Below are 15,818 nucleotides of genomic sequence, written 5' to 3'. Positions count from 1 at the left end.
CTATACATTATCTTTTGAAACAGGTTTCTCTCTGAGAAATGAAAAACCGCATCTCTATTTAAAGTTTGCACTAAACCTAGCCATTAAGACCTGGGAGTTTATGAATGGCTTTGAGAATGAATGGGGAGGGTAGGAGACCTTGGCAATTAAAGTAAAGAGACAGAGCAATGAAGAAAAACGGGATCAGAAGAATTTGCAGGGCAATATTGCAATTAATGAGTTTGCAATTAGACTGATTAAAGTATTTTAATAGCAAATAAAGATGCAGCAATAATGGGATTGGAAGCAACAGTCTGTTTTTAGATTGTATGACAAAGCAATGATGCAATGGATTAGTTGTTGTTTTTTTTCCCACGAGTGGGAAACACCAAGGAAAGACAATGCTGATATAGCATATTTGGATGTTTTAGCTGAATGCTAAATGGAGAGCCGTCGTTTCACTCTATAGGTTGTTTCACTTTACATAATTGTTTTACTCCACTTCTTCTGCTTCCATGGAAAAAGGTCCCCCATGGTGTCTTGTCACCTTGATCCCAACTTCCATGTGCCATCAAAACAACCCGAGCACCAATATTTGGATCAGACAGGAAATAAATGATCAGGTTTTGTTTTTCCTCCCCCTTCTGGAATTTGGATGTTTTGGCGCCCAGTGTTCCTTGCAGAGATGTAGCCCTTTGAGTTTTGCTCAAAGGATTGTCCACCAACTGAATTTCTCAAAGGACTCAATTATTCATTACTGTACTTGCAGAGATCCAAAGTAATTTGAGTTTTCCTTAACAAGGAATAGATTGTAGGCAAAACTCAAGAATGGTTGCAGATATCACTGTATGTAATTCATTCCACTGAATGGTGACTGTCTTACGTGATCTTTTTGAATATTCTCTATTCTTGGGAATGTGTAATCAACCCAGTAGAATCCTGACAAGTTTATCAGTGACTTTTCACAGCTCATCCCGATGCGGTAACAATGGATGAATCTTATCTTGCTCACAATATGCTGCCAATTATTGTCACCAGCTCCTTTATAACAATGATAGATGCTTAAGCTGTCCTGTTTTTAAATGAAACAATGCACACTTCACCTGAGTTCAGTATGGAAATGGGCTTGCATAAATAGATTGGCCTATTGATTTGTCAACCCCTGTACACAATTTAGGCTGGGATTGCTACCATAAGTCTTCCCTGGCTTCTAGAACAGTGCAATATATTATTTCAGTTGGTGGTTTTGTTTTCCTAGCTCTTCCTCTTCATGGTAGTTGTCTGTGTGTGTGTTTGTGCATGCTTTATAGAAATGCGTTTCCAAAAATTAATTCTGCATTTGAATAAATGCAGCCTAGAGGATTGCATAAACAAGCCCCAGAAATGCCATTGAAGATGATATTAGGGTAGCATCGTCAACAACATCTGAGGTAGTAAGCAAGTTAAGAAGCACAATGCTGATTGTGTGACATGCACAACACTGTCCTTAAATTAGGACTGGGAGAAACAGCCACAGTGGGTGATTTCTCATTGGGCTTAGTTTAGCACCAAAAGGAGAATGTCTTGATTATTGATTGTATAGATCCTGGTCTGCTCCTGACATACTGCTACTATTTCTCTTCTGTTTGATTCATAGTCCTCTTTTTTATTCTAGTGAGTACTCAACTTGAGATGTGTGGGTATTAAGAGTGATGTTGCCACATACATGGGATGCCATAGTTTTACATCACCAAAGAGACTAGTGGTTGTTGTAGCTGGTGCTCACCTGATAAAGGCTTGTTCTTTTGGGCAGTGTTGGGTTTCAAGGTTTAGTGACCATGGTCTAGACAACAGATTTCCTGATGTTTCACCAGAGACAGTGACTGGCATCTTCAGAGAAAAGGTGGTGAAAGAACTAGACTGAGTATTTCAGCTGTGCAATCTGCACTTCAAAGTCAGTCCCAAGGTGGGGGCTGTGAACTTAATACATGGTTAGCCTGGGGTGTTGTTGGTATTACATTTATAATTCCAGATAAGGAAAATTCATTTATTCATTTATTATTTATTTATTAAATTTCTTTGCCACCCATCTCGTACACAATGACTCTGGCTTACAAAGAATATGATAATAGAAAAGCACATAAATACAATATAAGTATCAAAGATAATTGATCTCCCAATTCTGAAAACTCAAGGGCCATTGGCTTCCTCTGTACTATATAGAAATATGTTATTTTTGTTGATTTCTGCTGAGAAGAGGACCTTCTGTGACTGTGCAGAGGACCAAAGGGTTCAAGACAGAACCCATGAGTAGCTTCCAAACTGAGCAGGAGAAGATGGCAGAGAGAAAAAATGAGAGAAACTTTGGTTGGGTTCCCTCATCACTGTAAACCCTAAATTTGAGATAACAAAACTCTCCCTCTGTGTGTGTGTGTGTGTGTGTGTGTGTAGCAAGAGAGAAGAGTGTGCATGAACCAAAAAGTAACCATTTCATGGCTTAACATGATGGCCCAGCTCATGCAATATGTGAAGTTAATGGGAGGGATTCTCATAACATTGAACTTTCTGATCTTATTTTAGCTTAACATATACAAATCCAGCCAATGAGTGCTTGGCTAGCAGGGAGCCAATTAATAAAGGGGAGAGATGGAAGGCATCTCCGCAGTCAAGGAAATAAGGATGCTGGATCCTATCAAAGGTGTGGAGAAATCCAAAGGGGACAAAGGTAGAGTTAAGGACCGGTCTAACTATCAGTGCTGAGTTTGTTGATCATTAAAGAGAGAAGCCAACTTCAGTGGTGTGCAGAGGAACAGAAAAAATATTACAGGATGGGATGGGGTTTCAAGAGAGAAGATAGAGACTCAATTATGAACCCATATTTGATGACCAGACTTTAAACGATGAAGCTTGCTTGCTTGCTTGGAGAGCTGAAAGCCTCTTTTGTTGCTTTAAGTGGTTTGCCAGGTATGAAGGGGCAGTCCTTTCCAATTAATTAGCTAGCCTGTTAGTGCACTGAGCCACATGTCTTGCTCTCTCATCTTGTTTTTGACACATCTCATTATCACTGTTGGTGAGCCGCAGCAGTGGCTTCGAACCTTGAAATCTAGAAAGACAGGCGACAACTCAAAGGGAACATCAGAACGCTGCAAGGACCTGTGCAGGCAATATGATTTAATTATTGCCAACAAACAGCAGGATAGCTTGTCATTTTTGTTTTCTTCTATGATGAAATTGGTGTCAAAGCAAGACAGGAGTTAGGGAATCGGGAAGGGAGGTGAAGAATGGAAGCAAAGCAGGAGCTTAATCATTAACTTCTTCCTCATAAAATAGCTCCAAGTTTTTGTTTGAACTTGGATACAAGCATGAAGCTGAGTATGAAGTTGGAAGCTCATGACTTCCAGATGGAAGCTTCCAAAATTCCTCACCAGTGATCATGCTGGCAGCAATGATGGAGTTAGCCATCTCTGACATAACTTGCCACCTTGGTCCACTGGCTGAAAAGAATGTATTTTTTCTGATTTTCTGGAAACTACTCATCAAGTCAGGAGCCAGGTTGTGGGTACCTGGACTTAAGCCTTGGTGAAGAAATATGAATTAAGGAAAAAATTGAAGAAATTATCTGAGCTAAGGATGGTAGAATTTGTTTGAAACTGTTATTGGTAAGAACCTAGAGATGTGTGTATATTTCTGCAGGAATAGGACAGGTAGAAACAAGAATAACAACTGAAATGAGGGAAAGTAAATTGGACAAGTCTGCTTATCTTTTGCTCCTCTGTGTGCAAGAGTTGAATCTGTTTATTAATTATATGTATGATGCTAAAGTAGTAACTGCTGCTTTTAATTGACCAGATCCTCCTTTTTATAGTCATGTGGCAGACGGTGGCAGTGACAACATGGAGTTCTCCAAGTTGAGAAGGATTTATCTCTTGTGCTGAAGTGATGCAGATGGATGAGAATTTTGTTTGATTACCATCTATTGTAAAACACCCTACAAAAATAAGTTGATGCATGATTGTAGCAAGATGTCTTTCTGCAGTGACGTACTGTTATTGTTAACATTCTTTTTGCATTTGAAGGAATTTAATGTTATCCTAAGGTAAAGGTAAAGGTTTCCCTTGACATGAAGTCCAGTTGTGTCTGACTCTAGGGGGCGGTGCTCATCTCCATTTCAAAGCCGAAGAGCCGGCGTTTGTCCGTAGACACTTCCGTGGTCATGTGGCCGGCATGACTACACGGAACTCTGTTACCTGCCCGCCGAAGCGGTACCTATTAATCTACTCACATTTGCATGTTTTCGAACTGCTAGGTTGGCAGGTGCTGGGACTAGCAACGGGAGCTCACCCCGTCGTGCGGATTCAAACCGCCGACCTTCCGATCGGCAAGCTCAGCAGCTCAACCCGCAGTGCCTAGTTTATATGAAATTCAGGAACAGAATGAGCAAAAATGATTAGAATGGGGTGGGGGGAATCTCGTCATCCACTAATTTGACATGGCTCTTATTATCTATTGCATAAGGCTTCTGAGAAGGCAGATGGTAACCAAATAAGCAGTTTAATTGCATTTGGGACATTATCTTGCAATGCTTTCACATTCTATAGAAAACTGCACCCTCTGATCAGACGGCATAAGGCAAATGATAGATGAATCCTAGCGAAAGATGTTCTCATATCATTAATTCCACTATAGGCAGACAGATTAGTTGTCAACTATCTGGGCAAATGCTTGGGCTCAGCTGCACAGATTAGGAATATTCAGCCATATGATGCATCTTCTATTACACTGTCTCGGGAGGCAATGGATTATTTATCATAAATAGTTATGGAATAGGCTTGTTTTGTCTTTGCAAGGATGAGTAGGATGAATGCAGAAGCAACCTTGGGTTTAATTAAAGTGGATTGGAAACCCGCATAAATTAAAAGTGAATGTTCTGGGTCCATATGTGTGTTATATTTTTCCCTGTCAACAATTGCACTGTTGAAGCGAACTTTGTTTTATGCCTCTTCTACTGTATCCGATACGTAAGGAAACCAAACCTGGATCTAATCGAAGGCCCACCGAATCCAGCAATTTGTTCCCCAGTAGTCAATCAGGCGTAAACAAAACCCCACAAACAAGGCATTTGTATTCTCCAGCAATCTGTGTCATGTTCATCGTTCCAATGTTCTGAATACATCGTAACGTTTCGCATGTCACTTTCCTGATCCGTGTTTGCTGAGTGGAGATTTCCAGCCGTGCCAGGCTGTAATCTCCTTGCTGTAACCGTGGAATGTATGTTTGGGTTATGGAATGTGTTCAAGGTTACTTTCTCAGGCCGATGTGGGCAACGGTTGCTAACACCTGGGAGGGGGCGGTTGCTAAGCGCGAGCGAGGGCGGAACCGGGTTTGAGGCGAGGGTTTTTAGTTTGTATTTGGCGCGCTTTTGCTCATTCTCAGCTTTCTTTGTATTTGCACACTATTCTTTCAATAAATCAGTTATCCTTAAGCACCTGCTTGTGAGACTGAATCTGTCAGAATAGGCAACCATTACAATCTGTATGGGGAAGCATAACGTCTTCAGTACTGGAGGTAATAAATAGCACACCCTCAGAACAGCTCTCCAAGGTCTCAGGCAGAGGTCTTTCCTTCCACCGGATCCTTTTGACCGGGGATTTTGGAGAGTGAATCAGGGAAGTTCTGTAAGCAGAGCAATTTCTTTGCCAATGCACTAAGATTCCTTTTTCCAAGCAGCCCTGTTCTGGAAAATGAAAGCGAGAGTTGTGTGCACCTCAATGTGTGTGTATGAATAATTCTTTGGAAAGTGGTGAATGAGTTGTATCCTCAGCTTTACAAGAATTTCTTGCTAGTGGTTGAATCATTACAGTTGGGTGGGATAGCTGGACAGACAAACATCTTAGTTGGTTTATCCAACTCAAAACACAGTAAATGCAAAATTAAGTACTTCACAATATTTACCATTAATATATCTAATTTTTAAAAAAACATCTAGAGTGTTCGGAAGCACCACCCCAGGACTCAGACAGGGAGCCTTTCCATCCTATGTGACTGCAAAGCCCAGTCCTGCACATATTGTACACATTTAGCCTATACTACAGAGATGCAACTGCAATGGGTAGCAGCATCTATCTGGTTTTTGTTTGCGGTTGGAAGCCAGATAAGATTTAGCCTGTCTACTCCTTGGATGGGCACCAACAGGAAATGCAAGGACATAAGCTAGATAGGGAAGGGGCAATGGCAAACACTTCCATACTGCTGCCAACGGAGCTATATGTTCACCAAGTCACCAGGAGACGAACTCAACTTGAGAGGCTGTCTATATCTTGTACAAGGATGGGAAGGGCATGGGGAATCCCAACAGGGTGATATCTCTAACATAGCCTCATAGGGTGGCTAGTCATCCTTAACTAGGTTGATTGGAGCTCCTAGGAGCTACAGTTCAGCCATGCTTGAAGAATAGTAGGTAGTCCTCACTTAACAACCATTCATTTAATGATGGTCTGAAGTTATGACAGCCTGGAAAAAGTGCTTTACAACTCTGTACTCATACTTGTGACCGTTGCAAACTGTCGTACCACCCCTGCGGTCACGTCACAATTTGGGCACTTGGCAGCTGGCTCACATTTATGACCAGTTGGAGCATCCTGTGGTCATGTGATCACCATTTGTGAGCTCTCTTGCCGGTTTCTGGCAAAAAAATCTATTGGGGAAGCTGGATTCGCTTAATGACCGTGATTTGCTTAATAACCTGTAATTTGCTTAATGACTACGGTAAAAATGGTCGTAAAATTGCAAGTTCTCTTTCACAAAATGGAATGAGAGCCAGTAGGGAATGTCTCTGTCCCTCTCTCTCTGACGCTGCCTAAGAAAGATACCTTGCTTTGTTGTTTTTTCTTTCAGATGCTTCCGACTCTTTGTGACTTCATGGACCAGCCCACGCCAGAGCTTCCTGTCAGTCGTCAACACCCCAGCTCCCCCAGGGACGAGTCCATCCCCTCTAGAATATCATCCATCCACCTTGCCCTTGGTCGGCCCCTCTTCCTTTTGCCCTCCACTCTCCCTTGCATCAGCATCTTCTCCAGGGTGTCCTGTCTTCTCATGATGTGGCCAAAGTATTTCAGTTTTGCCTTTAATATCATTCCCCCAAGTGAGCAGTCTGGCTTTATTTCCTGGAGTATGGACTGGTTTGATCTTCTTGCAGTCCAAGGTACTCTCAGACTTTTCCTCCAACACCACAGTTCAAAAGCATCTATCTTCCTTCTCTCAGCCTTCCTTATGGTCCAGCTCTCGCAGCCATATGTTACTACTGGGAACACCATTGCTTTGACTATGCGGACCTTTGTTGTCAGTGTGATGTCTCTGCTCTTAACTATTTTACCGAGATTGGTCATTGCTCTTCTCCCAAGGATTAAGCATCTTCTGATTTCCTGACTGCAGTCAGCATCTGCAGTAATCTTTGCACCTAGAAATACAAAGTCTTTCACTGCCTCTACATTTTCTCCCTCTATTTGCCAGTTATCAATCAAGCTGGTTGCCATAATCTTGGTTTTTTTGAGGTTTAGCTGCAAGCCAGCGTTTGCACTTTCTTCTTTCACCTTCATCATAAGGCTCCTCAGTTCCTCTTCGCTTTCAGCCATCAAAGTGGTATCATCTGCATATCTGAGATTGTTAATGTTTCTTCCAGCGATTTTAACTCCAGCCTTGGATTCCTCAAGCCCAGCATGTCACATGATGTGTTCTGCGTACAAGTTGAATAGGTAGGGTGAGAGAATACAGCCCTGCCGTACTCCTTTCCCAATCTTAAACCAGTCTGTTGTTCTGTGGCCTTACTGTTGCTACTTGGTCATTATACAGATTCCTCAGGAGGCAGACAAGATGACTTGGTATCCCCATACCACTAAGAACTTGCCACAATTTGTTATGGTCCACATAGTCAAAGGCTCTAGAATAGTCAATAAAACAGAAATAGATGTTTTTCTGAAACTCCCTGGCTTTTTCCATTATCCAGCGGATATTGGCAATTTGGTCCCTAGTTCCTCTGCCTTTTCTAAACCCAGCTTGTACATCTGGCAATTCTCGCTCCATGAATTGCTGAAGTCTACCTCGCAGGATCTTGAGCATTACCTTACTGGCATGTGAAATGAGTGCCATTGTTCGATAGTTTGAACATTCTTTAGTCTTTCCCTTTTTTGGTATGGGGATATAAGTTGATTTTTTCCAATATGATGGCCATTCTTGTGTTTTCCAAATTTGCTGGCATATAGCATGCATTACCTTGACAGCATCATCTTGCAAGATTTTGAACAGTTCAGCTGGGATGCTGTCATCTCCTGCTGCCTTGTTATTAGCAATGCTTCTTAAGGCCCATTCAACCTCACTCTTCAGGATGTCTGGCTCTAGCTCACTGACCACACCGTCAAAGCTATCCCCAATATTGTTATCCTTCCTATACAGGTCTTCCGTATATCCTTGCCACCTTTTCTTGATCTCTTCTTCTTCTGTTAGGTCCTTGCCATCTTTGTTTTTGATCATACCCATTTTGGCCTGGAATTTACCTCCAATGTTTCTAATTTTCTGGAAGAGGTCTCTTGTCCTTCCTATTCTATTGTCTTCTTCCACTTCCACGCATTGCTTCTTTAAAAATAATTCCTTGTCTCTTCTGGCTAACCTCTGGAATTTTGCATTTAATTGGGCAGATCTCTCCCTATCGCTGTTGCCTTTTGCTTTCCTTCTTTCTTGGGCTGCTTCTAGTGTCTCAGCAGACAGCCATTTTGCCTTCTTGGTTTTCTCTTTCTTTGGGATGTATTTTGTTGCCGCCTCCTGAACAATGTTGCGAACTTCTGTCCAGAGTTCTTCCGGGACCCTATCTACTAAGTCCAGTCCCTTAAATCGATTCTTCACCTCCACTGCATATTCCTTAGGAATATTAGTGAGCTCATATCTAGCTGATCTGTGGGTCTTCCCTAATCTCTTTAGTCTGATCCTAAATTGTGCAAGAAGTAGTTCGTGATCTGAACTACAGTCAGCTCCAGGTCTTGTTTTTACCGATTGTATAGATGTCCACCACCTTTGGCTGCAAAGGATGTAGTCAATCCGATTTCGGTGTTGTCCATCTGGTGAAGTCCACGTACAAAGCCGTCTCTTAGGTTGTTTGAAGAGAGTGTTTGTTATGCAGAGTGAGTTGTCTTGGCAAAATTCTATCAGCCTATGTCCTGCTTCGTTTTGTTCTCCCAGGCCATGCTTACCTGTAATTCCAGGTGTTATTTGACTGCCCACCTCAGCATTCCAGTCTCCTGTGATGAAAATAACATCTCTTTTAGGCATGTTGTCCAGTAGGTTCTGCAGATCCTCATAGAACTGATATACTTCAGCTTCTTCAGCATCTGTGGTTGGGGCATATATTTGGATCACTGTGATGTTAGATGGCTTGCCCTGAATTCAAATTGAGATCACTCTATCGTTTTTTGGATTGCATCCAAGCACTGCTTCAGCCACTTTACTATTAATTATGAAGGCTACTCCATTTCTTCTGTGGTCCTCTTGTCCACAGTAGTAGATCTGGTGGTCATTTGATGTGAAGTGGCCCATTCCAGTTCATTTCAGTTCACTGATGCCCAAAATGTCTATCTTTAATCTTGACATCTCACCAATAACCACATCCAATTGGCCCTGGCTCATAGATCTTACATTCCAGGTTCCAGTGGTGTGTTGATCCTTAGAACATCGGATTCGCCGTTCACCACCAGCACCGTCGGCCGCTAGCCATCCTTTCGGCTTTGAGCTAGCTGCGTCATCACGTCTGGGGCTAGTTGAGCTCATCCTCTGTTCCCCCCCCAGTAGCATTTTGACCATCTTCCGACCTGGGGGTCTCATCTTCCGATGGTATACTGACATATCTCTGGTTGTACTGATCCATTTAGTTTTCATGGCAAGAATACTGAGGTGGGTTGCCATTACCTTCCCCAGGGATCGCATTTAGTCTGACCTCTCTGTCATGACCTTCCCGTCTTGGGTGGCCCTTCACGGTTTAGCTCATGGTGTCATTGCTCAAGCTCCAGCACCACGACAAGGTAATGACCCTTTGCTGAAGAACATCACACTCCACCTCTGAGAATTCTCTTCTCCTTTGAAAGAAATATGCAAGTTCTCTTTCACAAAATGGAATGAGAGCCAGGAGGGAATGTCTCTGTCCCTCTCTCTCTGACGCTGCCTAAGATAGATACCTTGCTTTAGCACCTGACTTTTCAGCCAATTAACTCTTCTTTGTGATCATACAGTAACAAGGAAATAATGAGTTAGGCAATAAGGCTTGCAAGAGGAAAAAATATCCTTCAACTATTATGCTTTAAGCACTATTAAGACTGAGCCCATCAGTATTCAGTTCTACTTGATTGCTCACCAAAAGGCTTTTCCTCTGAGTCTTTAATTCTCTAGCCACTGAGGCCAAGAAAAGCCACTGAATGCTCTGCAAGGCAATTGTTTTTCTTCTTTTGCTCCAGATGCCACCTGATGGTGATGCTGATTTTTTTTCTTTGGAAAAATGGGTTTTGTTTTGCTCTTTGAGGACCTCTCCTCCCCCCAAATGCTGTTTGTAATTTGTGCCTTTGTAATTGGCTGAAAGAAGGCAAGGAGGAAAACAACTTGCATTATGCAGGTATGATCTGCAAACTGGAGAGAAAGAGAAAGAGAAAAAAGAGAAAGAGAAAGAGAAAGACCACCTTTGGTTACCAAAGCTGATGTTCAGAAATATTTAAAAGGAGAAGACCAGGGCAGCATTTTTCAAAGAATGAGATCGTTGTACAAAAACAGACTGCAAACCTGCTCCAATCAAATGGGCCCAGAATGGTCTTGGCATGTAGGTTTAGGCTGAATACAAGGTGGCTCTTTTGATTGATTGATTGATTGATTGATTGATTGATTGATTGATTGATTATATGCCATCAAGTCATTGTTGACTCTCAGCGACCACATAGGTAGATTTCCTTCATGACTGTCTGTCCCCAAACTGGTCCTTCAGATCTTCCAGCGGCACCCCCATCACCACTGTAACTGAGTCCCTCCACCTTGTTGCTGGTTGTCCTCTTCTTCTCTTTCCACCCACCTTTCCCAGCTTTACAGCCTTCTCCAGAGAGCTGGGTCTTTGCTTAACATGTCCAAAATAGGATAATTTGAGCCTCTGGGGTCTAGTTTAAGGAAGAGGAAATGAGTAACTCCTCAAGGGGATTGCTGGACAGTCCTCTCTCATGGATGGTTGAATCGGTTTTGCAGAAGATTGGATCCCTTGTGGTCCCTTCCAACTCTGCAGTTCCATGATCTGTAAACTCCATGTCCTGGAGGACTCTTTACAATAGGATCACCCTTTGTTCTTGTTTGTTTATTTTAAGAAAATGTTATTTGTTGCTGGGTCCTTCTCCTGCATTTCCTCATTGGGTGCCAATTGTTTGCCTTAACCACACTGAAATTAATTTTTTTGTAATGCCTTTTAAGGAAGATCTTTGACGATCATCCAGAAACTGAGCCAGTTTGGTCTAATGGTTAAGGTGCTGGATTAGAAATGGACAATTCTGAGTTCTTGTCCTGTCTTAGTCATGGAAGGCAGCTGGCTAATTTAGGCCAGTGACTTTCTCTCAGCCCTAGGAAGATGGCAATGGCAAACCACTTCTGAAAAATGTTGCCTAGAAAACTGCAAAGATGTGTCCATGTAGTCACTAAGAGTCAAGGCTGACTCTAAGGCACAAGAAACAATGCAATTATTGTCCTAAGCCCAAATACTGTTGGGGGACTTAGGGCCTTGTGCAGACCTAGCCAATGTGGTTTGTAAACCACAGTTTTGGGTGTAATACTATGTGGCTGTGTTTCCAGAGCACACGGCCACACAGTTCAAAGACAAAATCTTTATCAGGGTCCATGACCAGTCCATAAAACACATTGCATATATGTAGGTAATACTGATTAGCCATTTAGGTAAACAGGAAATTATTCAGGTTCAACTATTCAGCTAAAACCTCCCAGGAGATTCTAATCAGTAACAGCAGGCAACAGAGGCTGGGCCACTACCAACTAATGCAGCTCCAAGCTGAGGGCCGTTCTTAACTCAGTATGACTCTTGAGTAGATATTGTAGAAATTGAGCCAGATGCTAGCAATGGAATCTGCTTAAGGGCACTGGATGTTTATGCCAGGCCTGCTAGGAAGTTACAGAACTGGAACCTTCTCCTTTCTCTCTCAACTAACAATGGAGTAATAGACATTTGGGGAAAACTGTTCTCCACCCCAGCTGTATTTCGTTAGCTTCCTCATAGATCCTCCCTGTCCACTAGCTAGTGAGGGATCTCTCCCAGCTGGTGACATGTTGCCTTAGCCAGTGTTCCAATAGTACATCTCTTTGCATAGAAGGGTTTTAGTTTTCTGACATAAAATGCCACCAATAGTAGGAAATAATATGAGTTCTAGTCCCGCCCTAGGCATGAAAGCCGGCTGGGTGACCTTGGGCCAGTCCCTCTCTCTCAGCCCAAGAGCCAATCAGGCGTGGTAGGAGAGTCCTAGTCCTACTTTAGGCATGAAGGACAGCTGGGTGACTTTGGGCCAGTCCCTCCCTCTCAGCCCAAGAGCCAATCAGGCGTGGTAGGAGAGTTCTAGTCCCACCTTAGGCATGAAGGACAGCTGGGTGACTTTGGGCCAGTCCCTCCCTCTCAGCCCAAGAGCCAATCAGGCGTGGTAGGAGAGTCCTAGTCCTACTTTAGGCATGAAGGACAGCTGGGTGACTTTGGGCCAGTCCCTCCCTCTCAGCCCAAGAGCCAATCAGGCGTGGTAGGAGAGTTCTAGTCCCGCCTTAGGCATGAAAGCCAGCTGGGTGACCTTGGGCCAGTCCCTCTCTCTCAGCCCAACTCACCTCACAGGGTTGTTGTGGGGAAAATAGGAGGAAGGAGTATTCAGTATGTTCCCCGCCTTGAGTTATTTATAAAGACAATAAAGGCGGGATAGAAAATATAATAAAATAATAGAAATAATGATGATAATGATAATGATGTCTTTGCATATGTTCTACTATTCCTCTAAGTTTGGCATGGCTGGATGTGCTCCTTTCTATGAAAGCTGAAGACTTTATTACGAGAAAATTCTCAAGGCTATATTTACACAGAAATGTTTTGTCTTCCTCCTCTACCTTCATCCCCAAAGGGCAATTTGATGTAAGCGGAGACTGCCGACTTAGGCTGATGTGCCTAGCTAAATAAACAGCATTGTTGCATTTTCCTGCTGGCAAACAATAGGACAAAAAAGATCTATTGTCCTTGGTCCCATCTCATCATGCTTGCTTCTTCCAAAAGAAGAGGTCCACCATGCCGTTTATTTGGAAAGGGAACCGCCCAGAGCCCCTCTCTTCAGGGGAGATGGGTGGTGGCAAAATTTGAAAAACAAACAAACAAACAAACAATGCGATGGGTATTGAACAAATGGATCACATCCAGAAAAGAGTGGATAATTCAGGTGTTTTTCTTTTGCCGTAAACAGGCAAAAAGTGATGATTGCGTATGAACATCACAAACGTGATGAAAGCAAATACCCTTGTTCAATTACAGCTGGCACCAAATAGAATTAGCGTTCAGTATCAAACGAAGGACCACTTGTTCACCTAGGTTTTAGGCTATGTTGATGCTGTTGGCTGCCATTTAATATGTTTCTCTTGCTGTTATTCAGTTTTATAGATCTGACTTTTGTAATCTGGGAGAGGTAGGCAAGCGTTATTGATCTGCTTTATTGCAGCTACTTTGGGATTACTTTTAATATGAAGCAGATTACCAAATTCTACATTCTCAGAGGAGGGGTGCTGTAACTAAGTGGAAGAAAACTTTCTCTTTGCTTTATTTTGCTGCTGATATGTACAGTATGTGTATCCATTTGTATGTGCACGAGCGCACACATGCACGCACACACAGCTTTTCCAGCTGAGCATGCTCAAAAGGAACTGGGAGAGTTCATCTAAGTTTCAAAAGCAAACCACGGTGAGTCAGGTTGGTTTAATACACCTTTTGCTTCTCAGAAGTTCATCCTACTTGCATGCTTCCAACAACTCCTGTTAGAAAGCCCTGGAACTTAAAAGTGAAGCCTCTAACATGTAAAAACAATAGACACCCAGCTAAAAGTGAGTGTGTCATCCTGAATTCTGCTCAAGGTAATTTGCAATGGAAAGTAAGCATTGAACTAACGCCCCTGCAGCTAATGTTTACAGAATCTTTCAAAGAATGAGCAACACTTTTTAAACGATACAGAAAGAACACATTTGCTTAATTCAAATCTGCTTCCTTTGCTCTGCCAAATTCCAACTTGACTATCTCCAGAGTTGTAGCTGATTAAGGAGCGGGGTGGGGGTGGAGAGACAGAGTGAGATTATAATGGCATTATGGGCAAATGCTGCTGAACGGCAGGCCAAAAGAGAAGTAAAAAAATTAAACTGTAGATAAAAAAATAGTTTTAGGTAACAGGGCATCAGGCCATTATGTAATTGTGTTACGATGTTTGATGCAAGTACATAGGGTGTGTCCTTGACATGATGACACAACACACGTGTTGTCATTTACTCTCCTTGTGGATCCCCGTGCCAAGGGCATTTTGCAATAAATCAGAAAGTACGCTCTCATGTAGGTCTTTAGCCCCAATCAGACAAAGCATAGCTCATCTGTCCAAAAATTTGGGCCACAGCCAGTCATGGCATAATACTGTTCTCTTAAGGCATCAGTTTTGGTGCAGAGCTGCAATAATTTCAAGCTAATGAGTTCATCCTGCATTTTTTCCTGGAGCTCCTCTCTCTCTGGGGTGGGAGAGGTACCTAGGTTTTCACAAATGCAAGCTATAATATAATTAATATAATATAATATAATATAATATAATATAATATAATATAATATAAAATATAATATATAATATAATATAATATAATAAATATATTACAGCTTGCATAACTGCCCAGAGTCCCTCTGGTGGGAGGAGATAGGCGGTGACAAATTTGATTTAAAAAAAAAATGCATACACACAGACGCACACACACACACACACTGTGTATATATAAAGTACAAACAAGCCCAGATTGTACTGAAGTAGGACCTTGAAATCTTTCTGGAGCATTCTCACACCACTGGGTATGACATATTTTCCCCTTTCCACAGCAAACATTACTCTAGTCTTTGATTATTGGAAGCAAACTCAGAGTTTTCCAGGGCCTGAGATGAAGCAGAGCCAATTGCCAAGACAAACAACATCTTTCTCTGCCAAAAGCTGTTGCACACTCAACCGCTTGCAGAGAACCTGAATTGGAAAGGCAGCTCCTGCTGAGAGATTTCAGCCTCTATGCAAAACTAAGTATGATGCCTGACTTGTCCATCAAGACGCTAATAACCAGAACATTTGGGTGGGTTGCACCCATGTTATAACATGATGTGTTTGTGCTGGGGTTGTCCACAGGATATGATTAAAAAAAAGTCAATGACAGCAGCCACGATGGTGCAATTGAAGGTCACACAAAAACCAGGCAGATCCCAACCGCACCCCGTGGGCACCCCTGGTTTGTTTGCTTTCCAAATCCCCTTGGTTGGCCATTGTAGATACAGAATGCTGGACTAGGTGGGCCCTTGGCTTGATCCACAGGGCTCTTTTTATGTTCTTAAAAATGAAACCTGGATCTACATGGATCTTTTCCGACAAAACTGACTAGTATGAAGACAAGGATGCTGAAGTGCTCAAGGTGCATTGCTGCAACATCAGGCCAGGGCCAGGGCCTCCCTCCTGCTCAGGCTTGTTCATCAGCTGGCCCTTAAAGGTATTGAGTGTGGGAGATGAGAGCTTTGCTACCTTGTTTTCGTCCCTTGCAAT

Source organism: Candoia aspera, chromosome 14 (assembly GCF_035149785.1).
Source record: "Candoia aspera isolate rCanAsp1 chromosome 14, rCanAsp1.hap2, whole genome shotgun sequence".
Taxonomy (NCBI): Eukaryota; Metazoa; Chordata; class Lepidosauria; order Squamata; family Boidae; genus Candoia; species Candoia aspera.
This window is presented reverse-complemented; position numbering follows the sequence as displayed.